The sequence below is a fragment of the Benincasa hispida genome, chromosome 10, assembly GCF_027475165.1.
Source record: "Benincasa hispida cultivar pf3 chromosome 10, pf3_genome.v1.1, whole genome shotgun sequence".
Classification (NCBI taxonomy): domain Eukaryota; kingdom Viridiplantae; phylum Streptophyta; class Magnoliopsida; order Cucurbitales; family Cucurbitaceae; genus Benincasa; species Benincasa hispida.
This window is the reverse complement of record NC_143487.1, coordinates 46386691-46400242: the sequence shown is the minus strand read 5'-3', so window position 1 is coordinate 46400242 and position 13552 is coordinate 46386691. Positions and strand designations below refer to the sequence as shown.

General features: G+C 31.3%; 1 pseudogene; it reads right to left on the bottom strand.

The window, feature by feature from the left end:
- Positions 1-6707: 6707 nt before the first annotated feature.
- LOC150033402 (uncharacterized) lies at positions 6708-7326 on the bottom strand (annotated as a pseudogene).
- Positions 7327-13552: the final 6226 nt, after the last annotated feature.

Below are 13552 nucleotides of genomic sequence, written 5' to 3'. Positions count from 1 at the left end.
GTTTTGGCTTATCCCCATGTGTGTCATGCGAACATCCAACTACGGGTGAGTGCCTTTCACAACTTAACTCTTATCAACATGGGTTTCCCCATTGCATTGACAGTGGAGTTATTATTCTAAAAAATTCACTTTTTTTTGTTTTTTTTTTCTAATGATCGCAATGCAAATGACCACAATTCTTCGAGACCGCTACCACCCCCAAACTTAAAGGTTGGCAGCATTCTCACTGCAAAGCTAAAAGTAGATTTACAGGAATTCGATAATAAACGTTTGAACAAAGGTTTACACAAAATAAAACTTAAGACTTTCAAAATTTGAAGAAGCTAATAAAAGTAAAGAGTGCCTTGCGATGATTAATCAAATGATGCGGTGAATTATACGTACCATCATAGAAACATCGTAAAACAATGCAATCGGGAAAAATAGAATTTCAAAAGGATAATGCATATAGGATAACAAGTAAAGAATCTTAGGCGGAACAATGCACGATTATGCGTTGGAATTCACGCGATCAAAGCCATGCGTTGAAGGGTGAAAGGAATTCTTCCGCTAAGCTGCGCACTGAGAAGACTTATTGTAGCACTTGCAAGGAACAATCGTACCACAACCAAGGAAGCAGCCATATATCCAAAATAACAATAAAAATAAAAATAACTTAAACTAAGAAAACAAGTTAAAGATAGAGTAGAAGACGTCCCTGGAAAAATAGAAGTATTGTCACTGCAAGGAGTCTTCCATGCAGGAGATGGCTCTCAACTGCTTGGGTCAAGCCTTGACCATTGGAACTTCTGACAATTGTTAGGCGCATGCGGCCGTCATGTGCTTAGAATTACCTTCAGCTCTTCTGTGACTGATTGCCCTTCTACCTTGGGGTCAATACTGGCTTTCCGCGCCTACACTTTAATATTGTTTGCAGCCTGGTCACACAAGCTACAATACTTTCAAGATAGAAAGTTTGCCTGCAGAGACACAAAACTCAACAAACAATTAGCTGCCAAGTCCCCGACAACGGTGCCAAAAACTTGATATAATAAAATTTGAATGAATGATTCAATTTTTTTCCCCGAAAATGGCGCCAAAAACTTGATGACGGGAAATTAGATGTTAATTTAATTGACAACTAAAATCCCTTGGATGCAATATGCGATGCATGTTCTTAAGGTATGCGTTGATAGTCATGCATCGATGGTCATACGTTGGAATGAATATGCGTCAACAAATGTATGCGATGACGATGCATCCTGTCACAAGTTTTCTTGCGCTCGGGCCAAGTATAAGACGAACACAAGTTTCTCGAGTGATCCAAGGTCGAACTCAGGGACTTGTAGCAAAATGAATACGGTAATATGCATGCGGCGATTGAATAAAAGAATATTTGAGGGGTTATTAAGCTAACATTACTCCTACTCCTAGCTAACAGACAACGCAATGAGAATATGCATGAGAGGTAGAGACACAACAACTCTTGACATGAAACAAATGGATGGGAAAATAGATAATATGCAGAGATGTTTTCATTGCAATACTTAAGAGTGATCGAAAGGGCAACCCTAGTCAACGCAAGCCATGCGATCATGTTACACATACTAAAAGCCTAAATCTAGGACGTATGCGGTGGGTATGCATAAGTGTCGAGATGACCGCATACAACCACCATATCCTACTTCCTGGATGCATGCAATATCCTATCCGTAAGGTGCATACATTATGCGATAGAAAACATAGCTTATCCCTAAGTTCCCCATTCTTGCCTATGTGTTCCAATCCGCTCTTCCGAGTCTTAGATTTGGATTTTAGACTACTCTCTCAAATATGTCTAAATGATGAATGAAGCGCTCATAGGACAAGGTAATAGCATGAACTTTGCTGTCCTAAGATTGTTCCTATCCCTAATGAACAATGACTTACATTGCTTAATGCGATCAACCACTTACCCTCCTGGGAAGTTGGTTGTTGTTGACTTTACTCATAGACAAGTAATGCGTTAGTCTATAGACAGGCGTTGTCGTAGCTTCACACTAAGCAAATAAGGTTTTCTCACATACTCGCACAACGCACACCTCTCGGTGGTTTTCTACATGCTTCATATCCCCAATCCACATGACTAAGTATGCGATTCTCAAGCAATCTCACTAAGTGATGCAATGAATTTAAAGACTCTAAGTTAAAAAGATGGAGATGGAATCGAAGGAAACATGGAAATGTATTGAACACAAAATGTATTAATTCCTTAATCACAAAATGTATACAATACAATATAAGAAAAGAATGGAAAATGAAATGACTGATTGGAAGCAAAGACTTGCTTCCAGCGGATGTGCGCCAAGGCTACCAGTGATGCCATGGATGGGCGGTAGAGCTGAGTCTCTCGAGATCTAGCTCTAGTTGAAGGCTCCGGTCGTCACTCGGAATGGATGAAGGAGGTGAAGAACTCTCAAGCGTCTTCTCACGTATTTTTTCTGGATCACAAGGATCCGCCCTAGGCGAACCTCAGGCGAAAACTCTAGACAGTTTGGAATTCTGCTCATCGACTTCTTTATATAGAGCTTGGATCTCCGACAGCATTATGGTTTGCTCTGCTTCTGACATTCGGTGCGTTTAGTCCTTTCTGAATCCCTGCTACCAATGGCGTGGTAGATGAGATGTCAACATCATCTTTTGATTTGCGTTGATGCGTTCATTCCACCCATTCACTTAATACCACAACTTCTACACGATGACTGCAATTGCTTGACGATCGCAACTCCTATGTGATGGATGCATACGACTGATTACTGCACGCTCGCCTTTGCGATGGATAGTTTCTTCGCATGCAGTCGTCTATGCGGTGGTTCGGTTTCCGCATTTGCGTCCACTTCCTGCGTTAGCTACAAAAATAGACAATTGTACGCATAATAACGCAAGATAACGAGTTAGCTGAGATTCTCAATGCTGAACGCCACAAACTCAATTTCTCATGAATTCCTAACATAATTCCCGCATATTCCGCTTAACAGCCCTCATAATTCTAGGTAAAAGGCCTAAGATGACGTGCATTTCGCATGTCATCACTTAGTATTAGCTAAACGATCGATTAGAAAATACTATACGATCGTCTAGAATGAAAAATCTAAACGATCGTTCAGTAAAATCCCTACGATCATTTACCTGTGGCTACACGATTCGATCAATGCTGGATCTTCTTCTTCGTTGAGAACTACATCGCCATATGCCGAAGCTTCATCACGAACGACTCGACGAACTCGAACTTTTCGAATTACAGACTCGATTGCAAAGTTAATTTCGCCCAAAAACACAGGGGCCCTTATAATTAACACTTTGTACTAACGAAAGCTTTAACAAAAAGGCAATTTAAACCCGAAACATTTATCAATTCATCCATAAATGCAGAAACCCATCGCGACTGTAAAAATCGTTCAATTCAGATCTGTAATTTGGAATATCAGAGAACCTGGCTCTGATACCAATTGAAGAAAATTGACACTCAAGATTTCCATGAGCAGCGGAAACAAGACTATTCCAAATTACAATCATGAATCAACATATATTTACAGTCGACTTCCATACAAGCGGTTATACAAATAATACAGAGAAATTACAGCATGAACATCAAATGTATAGAAGGAAAAACTATACTAACAAAGGTAGAAGCGTCTTCACTCTCTGATGCGCGATTGCTCGAACAACAGCGACCACGAACACTCGATCTACACGACCGCAATATCGCACGAACACAGCACGAACACTTCGCGCTCGTGCTCAATGATCTCTCTGCAACACGAACTCCTCTGCAACACCATGAACGGATTCCTCCAAAGCACCACGAACGGCCTCCAGAAAACCTCGACGATGTCGAGTTGAGTCTAATGCCACCAACAAGGCGGCCTTGGTATTCTCGGTGTGAGAATCCAGAGGGTGGGCTATGTTCGAACTTGGTGTGAGGCAAACGAACGGAGGAAAAATAGATCGTGTACACGACTGGGCAAGTGGGAGAAGTCGGAGACCTATCGTATAGGTTGATGCCCAATCGTTTAGATAAAGCTATATGATCGTCTAGCAAAAGCTATGCGAACGTTTAGCTCTATCGTTTAGCTTGGTCGAATCTACACAATCGTTTACCTTGGGCCAACAATCATTTAGCAAAGCTATGCGATCGTTTAGTAAACTCTGCACGATCGTTTAGCTCGTCCTGCTGTCGTTTAGTAAATCTGTATTTACTTGACGACTTCTGTGAGTTTCTTTTCGCCGAAGAGAAAAATCAAATTTTTTTCAAAAACTTTTGTAAATTTTTTTAAAAAAAAAAAAAAAAAAAACAGGAAACTGATTTCCTTTTAAACTCACGGTTACCATGATCAATAACCTCTAGCGCACGCCTTCTACTAAACGACGAGCATCGCATGCTCCCACTACGATCATTTAGCATTACTATACGATCGTCTAGAAAAATCCAAACGATCGTTTAGCTATTATTACACGATCATGTACCTTTACTAAATAGATGAGTGTTCCCTTATGTAGTGTCTCCGAAACTTGAACAAAGGGTCCTAACCTCTCATTGGCTTGGGAGGGATTTTTGTTTAATGGTTGGACTATAAACATGTTGTTCATTAAAGGAGCACTGGTACTTAGATACAAAGGTAACTCAAGGGTAAAATAATTTGACCCAACTGGTGTTGCGAACACTCGTGAAGGACTAATTTGCTGTCATTGGTCTACATTTGTGAACACAGAAATATATCGGCAGTGAGAAAAGTGCAACTATGGGACTTTAATGGAGTGTACTCATAGTTAATGAATATTGTTTAATTGGTTAATGAGTTTAGCCAATTAATCTCATATCGTTGGAGCTTCTTATCTGTAGGTCCCTGAGGTCTCCTTCCTAGCTCGTAAAAGGAACTGAAGTAATTATACTTTGAATAGAGTTTGAAATGTTTAAATTAACTTAGGGAAATAATATAATATATGATGATATATTATAATATAAACTTTATATATAAATTTATTTTTTGATATGATTCAAAATTAATTTATGGGAGAGTTAAGTATTTGAAGGAGTTCAAATATTAATGAATTGGATTCATATTAAAATTATAGGTTAAAATTAATGTGTATTTGATGCGCATTAAAACTATAGGTTATGAGAGAAATACAATTGAATATGATTCAAATGTAAGCCAAATTAAATCTTTGATATTTAATTTGGAAATAATTTAATTAGAGAATTAAATAATTAATTAATTTGATTTGGTTTAATTAAATTAATTGAATTGAAGCTATAGATTATGCGAGAGATGTTCCATTTAATATGATTTAAATGAAATCATTAATTAAATTATATTTAATTAATGAATTAGATAACTCTTAAGTATGAGAGTTATCTAAAAATGCAGTGATCGCACGTTTATCTACTTCTTTATCTCGATTGATCAAAAAGTGATTTTCATCATAGAGAAGAAAAAAGAAAGAAAGAAAGAAATTTCTATAAAATAGTTAAGTATTTTTTTACTTCTCACAAAGGAAAGTTCCTCCTTCTTCCTTTTTTCCAATTTAATTGGTTCCCATAAAAAAAATAAAAATAAAAATAAAATAAAAATAAAATAAAATAAAAACCAAAGGTTTCTTAGAGGATAAGAAGGTTACTCTCTTGTGGTGTTTTGAAATTCCAATTGAAGAATTGGTTATTCATTTGGTTCTACAAAGATAAAGGTTTTCTACCCCTTTTCTGTGTATTTAATTTCATGCATACTTAACCTAGGTTACAATTCTACAATAAGATAAATTTTATTTTTGTTTGGTCTCTGTATTATTTCTGAATTGTCTATTTCAGAAATCCCAAATTAATAAAGAGTTTTGGTTATGTGCTTTCCGCTGCGTTAGAGCTTTCATCCCTACATTATTATGATAACAATTGCAATATATATCTTTAAAACTAAGTAGATTTATCTTTGATTGACTAGAGAACAATGCATTGTCAAGTGTAAATTTTGTTCCTCTTTTCCAAACCCCTCAATTAGGTTTGTAGAACATGATATTGTATTGACTTTTTCTTCCAGCATTGTCAGTTTGAAAAAATATTTTCTACTTGTAAGTATTATATGTTTAGTTGCATTGTCTGTCAGACATAGATTTTCTTTGCTCATTTTTTAATCATCCAACATATGAAAATGATTCATGTTTCTTCATTAAAATAAACTAATTACAATAAGAAAAACAATATTTGGAATATACAAAAGTTAACATTTACTGAGTGAAAAAATATATAAAGATGGATAAAAAAAACAATAACATTAAGTATAGATATTTTTAAAAGAAAAAAACACTTGATGTTCCATAAACTATGCCAATCTTCTCTTCGGAGATTCAAAAAAGTCCACTACATTCAACTTTTTCATATAGGATGGATCAAATACGCCATTATCCTGGTATGCAAAATTTGCTTCCACATTTTTCTGTTTTTCCTTCAGGGAGGCTTGATAGAGATAAACTAAGTGTTTTGACGTACGACAGATATGTGACCAATGCCCAGTCATTCCGCATCAGAAACATTTATTTTCAACACTTTTTGGACTCTTATCTTGTGGAGCTTTTCCTTTGTGAGCATCATTTTGTGTGGTTCTTTTGAAATTTAAATGATTAGAACGATCACCACGAAAATAATAATTATTTCTTCCTCTGCCACGATCACGACCACGACTGCAACCACGACCTCAATCACGATTATTAATATTTACAACATTCACTTCAGGGAATGGTATTATTCCAATTGGTCAAGATTCATGATTTTTCATCAATAACTTGTTATTTTGTTCGGCCACGAGAAGATAAATTAGTTCATAATATTGTTTAAAACCCTTCTCTCAATATTGCTACTATAGGAGAATATTTGAGACATGAAGGGTAGAAAATGTCTTATCTAACATTTCAGCATTAGTAATTTTCTGTCCGCATAACAAGAATTTGGAATTGATTTTAAATAATGTGGAATTGTAATAACTTATTGATTTAAAATCTTGTAGCCTTAAATGCATTCACCGAGTTTTAGGAAGAATAATTGTTTTTTTGATGATCATACATCTCTTTCAAATTTTTTCACAAGATATCGGGATCTTTTATTGTAAGGTACTTCATTTTCAATCCCTCGTGGAGATGATGACAAAGGAAAACCATAGCTTTTGCTGTGTCCTGACTGGATGTTGTATTTCTTTCTTTAATTGTTTCCCCAAGGTTCATAGCATCCAGGTGGATTTCGGCATCGAGCACCCATAACAAATAATTATTGTAATTAATGTCAAGGGCTGTGAATTCTAATTTCGTAAGGTTTGTCATGATAACACTATCACAGAATATTGTATCTATTTAAAAATTTAAAAGATATTAAATATGCAAAATAACATTAAATTTATTAATTATGATAAAAAGGAAAAAGTGGACCAATCTTTAGGACCTACTTTCAGTAGGAGAAACGACAGGAGCTCATGCTGATAACGTGTTGTAAAATTGTGGAGCACAATAGAATACAGATATGAAGAAAATATAATATAATAATAATAAATAAAATAATATAACAAAATATAAGCAATTATGTAAATATATAAAAATGGAAATTTTTTTCCAAACTTTTGGATTTCTCACCAATCTTTTCACCTATTTTCAAAAACCACAAAAGCTCACTATTTATAGAATTTGTGGCAATTAGGATGTGGCATATGGGGTACATACTTAAGGACACATGGTTCTTTTTTGAGATGAACATCTATTTATTATAATATTTATAATAAAAAATATATTTCTAATCCATATAAACTTTGAATACAAATATTCACATACATCAAGTCAAAATGTTTGTTAGTATGCGCACACAAATTCACACCTCTAATAAATATTTTGGTCAAATTGTTTGAAATTTTATGAATATGGTTTTTTTTTTTTTTTTTAAACATTTATCTAGTTGAACTTCATAAATGAATAAAAAATGTGGATTAATTCTAACTGTTTGACATTTGTTTCAAGACTATAAATTAAAGGGAAAAAAAAATACTTTTTTAGTTCTCGAATTTTCAAAAATTGCACCAAAATAGGTGCAATTGATCCTTAAAATTTTAAATTAGTCATTTTAGTCTCTAAATTTTGAGAAATAGATTTAAAAGTCCCTCACATTATATTTATCATTTTTTCTTTTATTATTTCTTTTAGACTTGACATTTTAAAATTAAAAAATTAAAATTAAAAATATCTCTCATCTCCCACCCTTCCTCTCTCTTCTCCGTCCATCTTCCATCTTCCCTCTTCATCTTTTGTATTTTATTATTTTTCTCTTATACTTAGCCGTTGCGACCCATCTCCGATCCAAAAACATCTTCTTCCTCTTTGAAGCCTCCAACGACATTGGTGGTTGTGTCTGCACTGACCTCTTCGACGGCTTCCTCCTCGATAATGGCTTCCAAATCTTCATCACCGCATACCCTGTAGCCCAAGCCCTCCTCAATTACCAATCTTCTCCAAAGATTCTACTTTGGCTTTGTTTTCGACAAATTTCTGACTGGGTTCACATTAACCAAAGTTCTTGGATTTTCAGATTCTATAATTGTCCAGTTCTTTTGACCATTTTTTGGTGGGACTTTATTCCATACTCAGTTTGAAACTTTCTCCAATTTTCTTATTCAATTTCAAAGTTGAGGGAGAAGAGAGAGGAGCGAGGAAGGGTGGGAGATGAGAAATAATTTTAATTTTAAAATGTCAAGCCTAAATTAACATAATAAAAAAATTGTATAAAAATAATAAGTATAACGTAAGGACCTCTTAAACCTATTTCTCAAAATTTAAGGACCAATCACATATTCTTGAAAACTCAAGAATTAAAAATGTATTTTTCTTTAAATTTTATCAAAGATATAGATGGCTTTATTGTCTAAAAATTACAATCATTTTTTTTAATTCATAGTTTGACTTCCTTCATAAAAGAAATCAAAAGTATCTTATAAATTTGTCATTGTGAGAAAATTTTGGAGATGAAGGATATAAATTTTTGTACCTACTCCATTTGACAACTCCCTTTTGAAGACCTTGTGAAACTAATCAAATTATTGACCATGATAAGTTTTTAATAAAAATTTCAAACAAAAGATTTATGATGTAATTTAATAGATTGATGCTTAGTTGTGCGCAAAAAAAAAAAAAAAAAAAAAAAGAAAAAAAAAGAAAAAGGAAAATGGATATTTTAGTTTCTAATTTTTAAAATATTACAATATATTCTTAGTCTTTAAATTTCGAATTTAGTTTCAATTTAGTTCTTAAGTTTTAAAATATTACAATTTTATCGTTCATATTTGAGTTTTGTTTCAGTTTGGTCCATAAATTTCAAGGTTTACATTTTAATCTCTATGTTTCATTAAACACTTTCACTTTCCGTCTTTAGGGTTAATATATATTAATTAATTCAAAAGAATTAAAAGAATTATAATTAATTAAATTACACTATTTTTCCTCACTATTAAAATTAGAATTAAAATTTCATTTCATAATCATTTTAAATTAATTAGTAGACATTAACATCAAATACTAAAAATATATTTATGAAAATCAAAAGTAAACGTTTATATTTAGAAATCTATGGACTAAATTGAAAAAAAAAAGGACAAATTTTAAAGGTAAATTTGTATCGTTATGAAACCTCACCATTGGGAGATCGGGTATGAAGAGTCACCCCACAAGAGTACATTCGTCAGCTAATAGAATAGTAAAAAAATAAATGATTTTGAAAGTTAATTAAACACCTGTTTGAAATGATTTAGAAAAAATATATATTTTTAAAAAGTTTATTTTTATTTAAATACTTTTTATAAAAATTTCTTAAAATAAAAACACACATGTGTTTGATAACTCTTTTCAAGTGTTTTTATATTTAATTTGTTATATACCAAAAATATTTTTATTAATATCAAATTATTATAAAGGAATTTTCTAGCGGTAGTGGTGGTCGGAAGTAGCCAACAATGGTCGTCGAAGGTGTGGTTGAAGGGGCCAATAGTGGCGATCGTCGGAGGTCTACTCAAAACTCTTTTTTTTTTTAAAAGTTGGTTTCAAGTGTTTATCCTGAACCAACTTAAACTCATTTTCCCAAAATTCATTTTGAGTGATTACCAAAAACTCGATTTTTTCCCTTTCAAAATGGCTTTTTTTTATTTTTATTTTTTATTTTTTTTATTTTTTATTAATCACTTAAAAACGTATTCCAAACGCTCACATGACTACTACCCATTCTACATAAAATTTAGATGGTAAACTACATATTTGCATGACAAAGTTCAAATTTTTAAATCTATTTGGAAGCTTTCATTATCAAACTATCTATACTTTTAATCTTTAAATTTATTAAACGGTGATCCCATTGTCAATACCATCAATTATTTAATAAATAGATAGTAAGACTTTAAATATATATAAAAATTTATTGAGGTGAGAGATTCGATTTTCACACTTTTCATATATCATAAAATAAAAAAAAAAGGAAACAATGGGAAAAAAATTCTTATTGAAGAATGATGTGAATATGTATAGAAGTTATATTAGCTTGTTGAAGTAAGTGATTGAGTGAAGTGGAGTAGTATAATTAGGTGCAAAGAGGTATTAAGTTTAATTTATTTTTCGAGTTCAACATGTGAATTAGGGTTTTAAAATCTCTAACCTTACACTTTTGATATTTTCATATTCAAATATGAAAATATTCGTGGATATGTCGATATATACATAAATAAAATAGTTTGATATCGATATTAATATCCATGGATATCTCCAAAACCTTGTATAAATACTCGTAATATATAAAAAATGTCATCTATTTAGTCCAATATGAATATGACTAGTCCAATATGAATATGACTACTACTAATAATATCCATAACTTAGTTTTGGAATAAAAATAATTTAATTATTAATCTAAATAAATTTTATAAATTTCGTGACTTACAGACATATCTATCGATATCGATATTTTATCGATATATCCATTGATATATTCATAAAATTGAAATCTCGATATTGATATTTTGATCCTTTATCTAGTTCTAGATTCAATTACAATTGATATAATATTTACCTAATTTTCATTATCTCTTCTACAAATATTGACAAAAAAATAATATAAAATCTAACTCACTAATTATAATAATATCAAATCTTGCACAAATTAACCATTAAGTTACTCTGCCAAAATTAAAAAAAAAACTTATTTAAAATCACAATTTGAAATATATATGTTATATATTTCACTGAAAATATGAGAACACTTTTCTAGCAAAATTTCAAAGGAAAGTCTATTAGATGATAAAAATTATAATACTTATCTAAATTTGAGATATAATTCGATGAAATTAAAAGATGAAGATAAAAATTGATACATCTCGACTAGGTTAAGAGTAAAAAGTTGATTTCTATATCCTAGATAATAGACATTAACATCAAACACTGAAAGTACATATTTAGTGAAAATCAAGATTAAATGTTTACATTTTGAGATCTATGAACCAAATTGAAAAAAAAATTCAAATCTCAATATTAAATTTGTAACACTTTGAAATCTATGGATCAAATAGGTAGTAGACCTAAAATTTAGAAAAAAAAAAAGTATTTTTTTTTCCAAAATAATAATATGGAAACATATTTAACTCATTGTTTCTTTCTGGTTCTTTGAGAAAAGCTAACTATATTTCTTATTTTCCTGTAAATATTAATATGACTTAAGTAAATCAAAACATATTTATGCATTATTCTTCTCGGTGCACCATTGGGAGATCAGGTAGGAAGTCATCCCACAAGAGTATATTCGTCAACTAATAGAATAGTAAAGAATCCCGTTTGGAATGACTTAAAACAAGAAAATGTTTTTTCAAAATTTCATTTTCATTTAAAGAAAAACGATTTAGGAGTGTCTATTGTAATTTAATAATCTTACGTCTGATATTATAGAAATTCACAAGATAGTTAAAAAAAAACACAAACACGAGAGAATGACATTTGAGCAGAGTACATAGGAAAGATAACTTCACTAAAATTAATGATAAACAATTACAATACATAATTTATCTGTAATTAATGTACGATTACAATATCTCTCGTACAACTTTATCACTCAACTAATAATCTAGGCTCCCCCTAAGTGTAAGACTCATTCTCATAGTGGCTTAAGCTCCCCCTAAGTTGCATTATTAGTGAAGCAAATCTCAGTCTCCTCCTAAAATCGGACTTGAGCTCCCCTTAAGATGTGAGCTTAAGTCACTTTAGTGGTTGCTAGTGATTATCCAAAGTGTGGCCGAAGGTGGCCGATGGCGGATGCTGGAAATGGTGGTCGAAGGTTTGTCCATGGCTGTTGCTGGTTATGGTCGAAATTTCTCAAATTAGGGAGAGTTAACCATTGTACTCAAAACTTATTTTTCTAAAAGTTGGTTTTAAGTGTTTATCCTAAATCAACTTATTTTATAAACTCATTTTTCTAAAATTCCTTTTGAATGGTTGCCAAACAATTGATTTACTTTTCATAATGACTTATTTTTTAAATTAATTACTTGAAAATGTATTTTAAACACACCCTAATACAACTGCTATGCATTCTACACAAAATTTAGACAACAAACTACATATTTGTATGATAAAGCTCAATTTTTTAAATCTATTTTGAAGCTTAAATTTTCACAATATCTATACTTTTAATCTTTGAATTCATTATACGATAATTACTTCACCCATTGTCATTATCATCAATTATTTAATAAATAGACAGTAATACTTTAAATATGTATAAAAATTTATTGAAATTAGAGGTTCAATTTTTCAAATTCAACATGTAGATCAGGGATTAAAATCTCTGAGTTTAAACTTTTGATTTTATCATATTGAGCTCAAGATTCAATTTAAGGTTATATTATAATATTTATCTAATTTTGATTAACTTATCTACAAATGACGACAGGAAAAAAAAAAAAAAACAATATAAACTTTAACTCACTAATTATAATATCAAAATTTGCACAAATTAACCATTAAATTGCTTTGCCAAAACTCACAGCTTTCTTTCTTATTTAGAATAACTTATTCCATAGAAATCTAATTAATTTTGTACCATACATATGTTTAATATAATTCACTGAAAGTATGAGTATATATTTTCTAACAAAATTTCAAACGAAAGCTTGGTAGAGGATAAAAATTACAATATTTATCTAAGTAATTTGGGGTATAATTTTATGAAATTGAAATCTTTAAAAATTGATTTCTATATCTTAGATAATTTTAATGGTGATTTTCAAAAATAGAAAAATAATGAAGACTATTTACCCTAGAGAAAAATTTAATCTTATTTAATAGAGATTGACAGAGGCTGACAGAAGACTATTATTAATACTATGTGATAGATATTGATAGAAATCTATCAATGTCTGTTAGTATTTTTTTTTGCTATTTTTATAAATATTTTGACATTTTTTCAATTCGTTAAAATTTCTCCAATTTAACTGCAATTCATTTTTAATTGAAAAAAAAAAAAACATTCGTTCATAAT